The sequence below is a fragment of the Salmo trutta genome, chromosome 6 (assembly GCF_901001165.1).
Source record: "Salmo trutta chromosome 6, fSalTru1.1, whole genome shotgun sequence".
In the NCBI taxonomy this organism is placed as follows: Eukaryota; Metazoa; Chordata; class Actinopteri; order Salmoniformes; family Salmonidae; genus Salmo; species Salmo trutta.
In genome coordinates, this window is record NC_042962.1 from 42186201 (window position 1) to 42195753 (window position 9553).

Consider the following 9553-nt stretch of genomic DNA (forward strand, 5'->3'; position numbering starts at 1 on the left):
AGCTAGTAGGATGACATGTCTGGTTATTTTTGTAAAGTGCTATGGACTGTTGCCTTGGTCCTACATGCATGCACCTGTCTTAGTCGAGAACAAGTCTGTATTTTAGAACTACTGGTGTGGCTCTACAGTTTCCATGCCCTAATATGAAACCAAACTAAAATGAGTGTAAGGTAATAAGATAATGGTGGCTAAATGCCAGAGCGGATGAGTCATTAAGAGGAGTAACTATGGGTGTGACGTAAGAAGGAAAAATGTATAAGAAGTGTGTGCCAAGACTGGGAAGTTAGTTGTTTTCATGAACCAGCTCCGCTTTTATTATGTCATAATAAAAGTCTATTTGAACTCACATGCTCCGGTATTTGTGAAATATTATTGACTGAATAATTCCACGACAAATTCTAATAACTTTTCAACTTTATTTATCTAGCCTACAGTTTATCATGGCTTTGGCTTCATAGATTTGATTAAATAATCAACTTTGCTTACCATAATACTATGAAAAATAATGTGCTTATTGGTAGGGTACTTGCAAGTTGGTTCAAACACATCCTCCTGCGTCATCATGCTGGAATGGATTGGCAGTTGGTTTTTGGAATGGCAGTGACAAGGTTCTATATAGAACCCCTTTTTTTAATCTGAGAGTGTACATTTTAAAACACATTATTTCCTCCTGCTTCTAGCTAGCATTTAGATTACAACAGTACAGGTTTGTATGAATCTTGCTGTTTTTCACTCAGACTTCGGCAACAATGTTGCAAAATACGAGTTCGATCTTCAATTTGGCCAAAGAAAATGGCTCAACAGAATGAAACAAAACAGTTGTTGCATATTTAAAGAACTGGTTTAAACCTTAACAAATGTTTTGAACAGGCTTATATTGCAGCAATTACCAACAAAGGTGAGTGCTTACTGTAGGCCAACACAACAAATGACAGCAATAGGCTAATGTTATTTATTTTATATCAGGCCTACTTTAAACCTATCTTAAACTAAATACAAAACAAAATATAAAAGACAGTTCGAACTTAATTTAGCCATCGAAAATGTCTCAACAAAATGAAACAAAATACTTTTTTGCATATTTAAAGAACTGGTTTAGATTTTTGAATAGGCCTACAATAATAATAATGATACAAAATAATAATAATAACGATGACAAAAAAATGAAAATAAATATGAAAATATTTAAATACAAGTAGAAAATTGCATCAAACCTGAATAGCGAGCTGCACACAGTCAATTTGGCCGTACCAACGTTCTTCTCAACTTTATCCACTCGGGGAATGTCCTTGTCAGCTTCTTTTCACTAAAATCTTTCTCCTCTGACTTTCATTGTACTTAAATGAAAAAGGCCTCCATCTTTGCAATAAACAGTAGCCAAGGCCAAGGCTTCTTTCACTAGCTCCCTCTCTCTCCCCAGCAGCAGGCAGATGTGAGGTAAGCAGCCAGAACCAGTTTCAGCTGGACATAAGCTTAACGTTATTAATTGAGTTGCAAGTGTCTGACACAGATAACAAGCTTGCGCAATTCTTATCACCTCACACACATTAAATTAAATGTAATTAAATTTAAATTAAATTCATTTTAATTGCACATACCCGAGACCCATAGCAATTATATCAGACCCGAACCAGATCTGAGACAAAAGCCAGAATTTTAGGACCCATCTTGGAACTCTTGGACCTGTAATGTGAAGCCACAGTCCAACGATTCCTGCCTGAACATTGACTCCTACATGAGGGGTAATGCACTTCAGTGAGACCAAGTCTACCATCCAGACGGATACCTCTATGTACCTATTCAGCTTTGAAAACAAGCTGTGTTCAATTCAGCTGAGCTATCATGTCAACACGTTTAGACATTGAACAGCTTCCATACTCATTTGAGTAGACTACCTAAATAACATTGAATAGTTGAAAGTGACTCCTCTAACTTTTCTTACACCAGCTGTATGTGAAAGTAAATTCGGAGTAAGGTTGGGTTTATACATTTACATCTGATTTGCTTAAAGGACACCATTTCAACGTGAAGCTAGTTATACAATCATTCATCCATTGTTGATTAAATCGTTGGAAATGTAGAAGTGTTTACCATTAGCCCTATAAATAGGATGTCAACTCTTACCTTCGGGTATTGTCTTTACAGTATGTATACTATCCAAACAGAAGCTCCTTCAAATGTTGATATTTGGTTGCGTTCACAATTCAATATCCAGTTTGTCTACAAATGAATGATTGACATGTTGGAGTCATGTCTCCATCTCAACCTGAAACGAAGTTAAAGAATAGCACTACATCAAATCAAACTTTAAATGCACTTCAAATAAGTTTGATTTGATTTAGTCCTCGTCTTCAACTTAGAGTTCTGGTTGAGATGTAGACATGAATGCAACATATTAATAACATGTAGATTACACTTTAAATCAACCAACCATCCTTTATATACACAATAGTATTCAAAGGTAAAAGTGTATTAGTAATATCATATATTTTGGTATCCTGTTTATAGGGCTAATAGTAACTACTTCTAAAGATCCAATCAACCATTGATGAATGAAAGTATACCTAGGTACACGTTGAAGTTATGGTGTCCTTTGTTGGGAAAATCAGATGTAAATGTAGCCCATATAAACCCAACCTCACTCCAAATGTACTTTCACATACAGCTTGTGTAAGAAAAGTTAGAGGAGTTACTGTATTTTATGATAATTTTTTGTTGCACATTTTTCCCCTTATTTAGGTAGTCCATGCAAATGAGTATGGAAGCTGGTAGTCCATGCAAATGAGTAAGGATTATATTATAATTATATTAGTATTTTCAATGATGTTCTGATTTAATCTCTGCAGTTTTTGTTAGAAAGGGAAGGGTTAACACCGAAGAGAAAAAAATATCCAATCAGGATTTTTCTTTGGTGGTCTCTGGGGGGATAAATCTAGTTAGCTAAATCAGCCATTGGCTAGGCCATCAGACACTTGATAGAACGCATCTGCCGTTCAACTGTATTAGGGAAAAACATTTGGAGTGACAGTGGAATCAATCAATCATATTGACTTGTAATGGGTGGAACCGTTCTTACAAAAATGTTATGGAAACTTCTGCCTTCTCAAAGGCCAACAGGCCACTGTGCAATAGTGAACTGTAGTTAAACTGCAAAACTACTGCAGTAAAAAAAAAACGGTGTTATTTTGGACGCAGTATTTGCAGCATACTGCAGTTATTCTGCACTCTGATTGCAATATTTTTTTTGTAAGGGAACAGTGCATGTTGACTGAATTGCGCATCGCAAATAGCCTAATAACCAACTTTTTCAATACCTGGTTTGCATATCCGTTGTTGCCTTAGTTAGCATTTACTGGTAGATATAAATTGGAACATCTTTCCTACCTACCAGCTACCAATGTAATTCTTCTGTGAGCTGCTCCATGCCACAACCAGTTGAGAGCTGCATGCTCTTGGTGCCTGCAGATGATATTCTGCTGAAACTAGGCGGTGTGCATCTGAATATATTTCACGTTTTTCGATTGTGTAGGCTACTTTGTGCATGATTTCTCTGTTGTACTACATAATTAATTTGTTGTATAACTCCACTATACTTTGATACACAACAGTAGGGATTAAGGAATGAGTGTAGGCAATGCCCACTGAATAGAAAGTGGGTATGGGTACAGTATACCTGTGTATAGCCTCCAGTCAGTGGTGACCTGTCATTCAGGGCAGGTGGGGCAGGAAAAAAATATATAAATAAATGGGCTTGCCTGTTTTGCATGTTATTTTGGCATTAATACGTGTCACATATCAGTTTGCAAACAATGCAAAAAATGATATATATCATTGAATGAATAAAGTCGCATACAAACATGGTCTCTTTTTTGTTTTCTTGGGTAAGTCAGCTCCAAAATGCAGGTATCTCAGCCTAGCTCAGTGCTTTCTGTGGTGGTTGGGCACCCAGCAGAAAATACGGAGCATCTACTAGCAAGTACTTTTTAATCCTTGTCATATGAAGAGAAATAAGGAAGTGAAATTATAGATAAAACGTATCGGTGCTCATCGGCCATTGGGACAATAACATTAAACAACAAGTTTCAAATCGTAAATTCAATGAGTGGTTTGGAAGGAATCAGTGACAGTGGCTGTGTGGTCCCAAATCTGAGATTTAAAATGATAAACATTCAACATTGGCCATGCTGTCAATGAAGCATGATTTGTGCCGCGCACAAAACAACTGTTAATTTGGAGGACCGCCGCGCCACCTTCCTGTTCGAGTGAGCCGAGCACAACAATGTGAGTCCAAAAATGTATTGTATGCTGCTTCATAAATTATGTAATATGCCAGGGAGATATGTATACTGTAGCTAAGAAAGTAATACTAAGTGTATGTTGTGTAGGTAGATGTTAGTAGCCCGTGTGCCTCACACTAATAATTTGGTCTATTTACCCTCTTAATTTCACCTACTCTTCTGACTGTTCTACTGTAGCCTATAACCTGTTTTAGAGAAATGTAATCATTGAATATTGTAAGAGCTTTCATTGTCTGCTTAGATACTCCCTTTATTTATTTATTTTATTTTGCTCCTTTGCACCCCATTATCTCTATTTCTACTTTGCACTTTCTTCTACTACAAATCTACCAATCCAGTGTTTTACTTGCTATATTGTATTTACTTTGCCACCATGGACTTTTTTTGCCTTTACCTCCCTTATCTCACCTCAATTGCTCACATTGTACATAGACTTATTTTTCTACTGTATTATTGACTGTATATTTGTTTTACTCCATGTGTAACTCTGTGTTGTTGTATGTGTCAAACTGCTTTGCTTTAGCTTGGCCAGGTCGCAATTGTAAATGAGAACTTGTTCTCAACTTGCCTACCTGGTTAAATAAAGGTGAAATAAAAAAAACATTACAATTTATCCAACGGTTCTAACTTGGTGTAAAGGGAGAGCACTGTAAGAACGGCCCATGTTCTGAATTCTGTCGCTGTACATTTCAAAAGTGCTAAACAAATAGTTATATTGACTAACGTTACATTCGGCCAAGCTCCCTAATTGTCTTAAACAAATTTACGGATTGCCTCTTATCCGCTCGTCTTTCCCTTATGCCATAGTTTGTACATCTCAATTGACAGTATAAACCACATTTGTTTAAGCAAGTCAGCCATATCAGCTATGTTTTTTTAAAAGGCAGTAAATGAGACTGAATGAACTGTTTCGCTGCCAGACAAGGCTCCGCTGATAGCCAGGTGTAGCAGTGGTAAGATGTTGGGACAGCTTTATGTAGGCCCTAGCAGTTTGTGGGCACCGTTTGTCACCATTATAGTACAATTCATGTATTGTTTAGGGTTGTGTTGTGTTGTGTAGTGGCTTTGCTGGCAGGCATTCCACTTTTTTAAAAACTTTTTTTCCCCCACCAAGATGTACATGCTAAAATCGCGACTGCCTCTAGACTACTAGCCCTTTGTGTTTGACAAAAAAATCACTCTCAGACCTACATGAGTGTGCTGGTATTATGGTTGCTGTCCTTTCAGCATCAGGAGCCTGTCACACATTGAAGGCCCAATAGGCTCGACACTGCGCAAACATGTCTATAGATATAAAGACTTACAGTTAACCCCATCTCCCCTTACAAATAGTGAGTGCGCAATTTTCCAACACATTTCTCCACTCTTCCCTACTAGCGAGTCAAGGAAATTCTGACAAAGTTTGAGGATATTTTCACACAAAAGTAAATGGCAGTAATGTTATGTGTAATGTAGGAATTTCAGATTTCAATAGGCAATAGGACAGGCTATTATTGTTTCAAGAAAGGAGTGTATATATTTGGCATGGCGAAGCGCTTTTATGAGCTGACTGAATGGAAGCTGATTATTATGAGTTTTTTACTCCGCTGGTCTCGGGAAGAAATTAGGAGTCCTCACTATCCGAGACTGAGTCAAGACGAGTAAAAATGTATCTGACACTGAGACAAGACCGAGACACTCAATATGTGGTCTCCGAGACAGGACTAGAACACCAAGACCGGTCTGGAGTACTACAACACTGCTAAGCATGGTACATAGACATCTGTATGGAGATCGGTCGCACTGAAGATCATTACCACTCATTTACTAGTAGGAGTCACTGTTCAGGCAGAAATCGGTGAACTGTGGCTTCACATTTTATTTCAATATACCTCTTTATTTAGGTTGAAAGCATGACGTTCAAACAATGACATTTATTTATACATACCATTTTACTATGTACATTGAAACAAGGACAAATAAAATGTGTCTAATCAAATCTACAATTCCAAACATGTACCGTATTTTATTTAACTAGGCAAGTCAGTTTTAAGAACAAATTCTTATTTTCAATGACGGCCTAGGAACAGTGGGTTAACTGCCTTGGGGCAGAATGACAGATTTTTAATCTGTCAGCTCGGGGATTTCATCTTGCAACCCTTTGGTTACTAGTCCAACGCTCTAACCACCAGGCTACCTGCTGCCCGTATATAGGATGATAATATATTTTTCTATGTGGAGGTTTCAACGCAATTTGAACGTATACATAGTTGTAATGATTATGTTGAAATTATAATAAACAAAAATATAAACGCAACATGCAACAATTTCAACAATTTTACTCAGTTACAGTTCATATAAAGAAATCAGTCAATTTAAATCAATTCATTAGGCCCTAATCTATGGATTTCACATGACTGGGCATAGGCACACCCATTTGGGAGCCAGGCCCACCCAGTGGGAAGCCAGGTCCAGCCAATCAGAATGAGTTTTTCCCCACAAAAGAGCTTTATTACAGACAGAAATACTCCTAAATTTCATCAGCTGTCCAGGTGGCTGGTCTCAGACGATCCCGCAGGTGAAGAAGCCGGATGTAGAGGTGCTGGGATGGCATGGTTACACGTAGTCTGCGGTTGTGAGGCTGGTTGGAGGTACTGACAAATTCTCTAAAATGACGTTGGAAGCAGCTTATGGTAAAAAAATGTATATCAATTCTCTGGCAACAGCTCTGGTGGACATTCCTGCAGTCAGAATGCCAACTGCACTCTCCCTCAAAACTTGACACATCTGTGTGCTGTGTGACAAAACTGCACATTTTAGAGTGGCCTTTTATTGTCCCCCAGCACAAGGTGCACCTGTGTAATGATCATGCTGTTTAATCTGCTTTTTGATATGCCACAACTGTCAAGTGGATGGATTATCTTGGCAAATGAGAAATGCTCACTAACAGGGATGTAATCAAATTTGTTAACAACATTTGAGATAAATATGCTTTTTGTGCGTATGGACAATTTCTGGGATCTTTTATTTCAACTCATAAAACATGGGACCAACACTTTACATGTTGCGTTTATATTTTTGTTCAATATAGATTGATGTAACAACATGTTAAGTTAAGTCAATGTATTTAAGTTCCAGTTTTACCCTAATTCTAATGTTTACAATGCTGGTTGAAATGAAAACAGTACTGGTTGATGACCAAAAAAATCCAATGTATTTTCCACATTGATTCCACATCACAATACATTGACAAAATGATGTTGAAACAACGTTGATTCAACCAGTCTGTGCCCAGTGGGACCTCTGTTTGATCATATCTGGGATCAAATTAAGCAGAAATTTGTTTAATTTTATTTAATGTTCATTGAGAACCTCGAGAAACAATTGGAGAGGCGTGTGGTAATTAAGTGCTGCCCACATGAAATAATACTATAGTTCACTTTCGTGAACTAACACTCGCACTTTACTTTCTACCCCTTACTTTCTCTGACTGTGATGATAGCTACTTTATTGAGGAAAAATTGACTTACTATGACTCTGATATGTGGTTGTCCCACCTAGCTATCTAAAAGAAAATTCCACCTAAAAACGATATTTTGGTATTTGTTTCATTACTCCATTGTTGACATAGTGCCAACATGTTTTGCTTGTCAGTAATCAAGTTTTCAACATATGTAACTTTCAAAATACAGAAATCATCCTTGTATGTAAGTCAGCAAAAACACTACAGCGAATAGTGTAGTATTTACTGTGGTATTTACATATAACCATACTATACATACCATAGTGTATATACTATAGTAATGAATGTAGAATTTTTGCAGATGGTAGTATACTGTAGTATTTACTGTAGTAGTGTTGTAGACTGTAGTATACTGTAGTATTTACTGTAGTGTTTTTGTAGCTGTAACTGTTTTTATTTTATTATCTTTGAGATAGAAGTATAGGCTTTCTCCTTCAGGAAACCTAGTGGAGAAATACTAAAAGAGTAAATTTTACATATGCGGTAGCTAGCTAGGTAGGTCTGAACAGATAGTTTAGAAGCTCTGCTCTTTTCTATAACCTTGTAGGGAACACAATATAGTCTATACTTGACATGTAGGTTTCTCTCTAGTTATGGGTGGCACAAATTGTGTTATGGGGAGGTGAATGGGCAGGGTATACGCAAATACAATTCTGAGTCACTGGCTTACTGGTGTTCTTCCATGCCGTCCATGGGAGGGGTGCGTCACTTGAGTGGGTTGAGTCACTGACGTGGTCTTCCTGTCTGGGTTGGCGCCCCCCCCCCCTTGGGTTGTGCCATGGCGGAGATCTTTGTGGGCTATACTCGGCCTTGTCTTAGGACGGTAAGTTGGTGGTTGTAGACATCCCTCTAGTGGTGTAGGGGCTGTGCTTTGGCAAAGTGGGTGGGGTTATATCCTGCCTGTTTGGCCCTGTCCGGGGGTATCATCGGATGGGGCCACAGTGTCTTCTGATCCCTCCTGTCTCAGCCTCCAGTATTTATGCTGCAGTAGTTTATGTGTCGGGGGGGCTAGGGTCAGTCTGTTACATCTGGAGTATTTCTCTTGTCTTATCCGGTGTCCTGTGTGAATTTAAATATGCTCTCTCTAATTCTCTCTTTCTCTCTTTCTTTCTTTCTCTCGGAGGACCTGAGCCCTAGGACCATGCCTCAGGACTACCTGGCATGATGACTCCTTGCTGTCCCCAGTCCATCTGGCCATGCTGCTGCTCCAGTTTCAACTGTTCTGCCTGCGGCTACGGAACCCTAACCTGTTCACCGGACGTGCTTGTTGCACCCTCGACAACTACTATGATTATTATTATTTGACCATGCTGGTCATTTATGAACATTTTAACATCTTGATCATGTTCTGTTATAATATCCACCCGGCACAGCCAGAAGAGGACTGGCCACCCCTCATAGCCTGGTTCCTCTCTAGGTTTCTTCCTAGGTTTTTGGCCTTTCTAGGGAGTTTTTCCTAGGGAGTTTTTCCTAGCCACTGTGCTTCTTTCACATGCATTGCTTGCTGTTTGGGGTTTTAGGCTGGGTTTCTGTACAGCACTTTGAGATTTCAGCTGATGTACGAAGGGCTATATAAATAAATTTGATTTGAAATTTGATTTGAAAAAAATAAAAAATAAATTTGATTTGATTAGTACTTGTTTATAGTTAAAAAAGTAATGTTTTGGTGGACTGGTATTTTTGTGGACATTACTGTAGTATTTACTTGTTTTTTTGGGGGGAGGGTAATACTGTATTGCCTGTAGTATTCTAC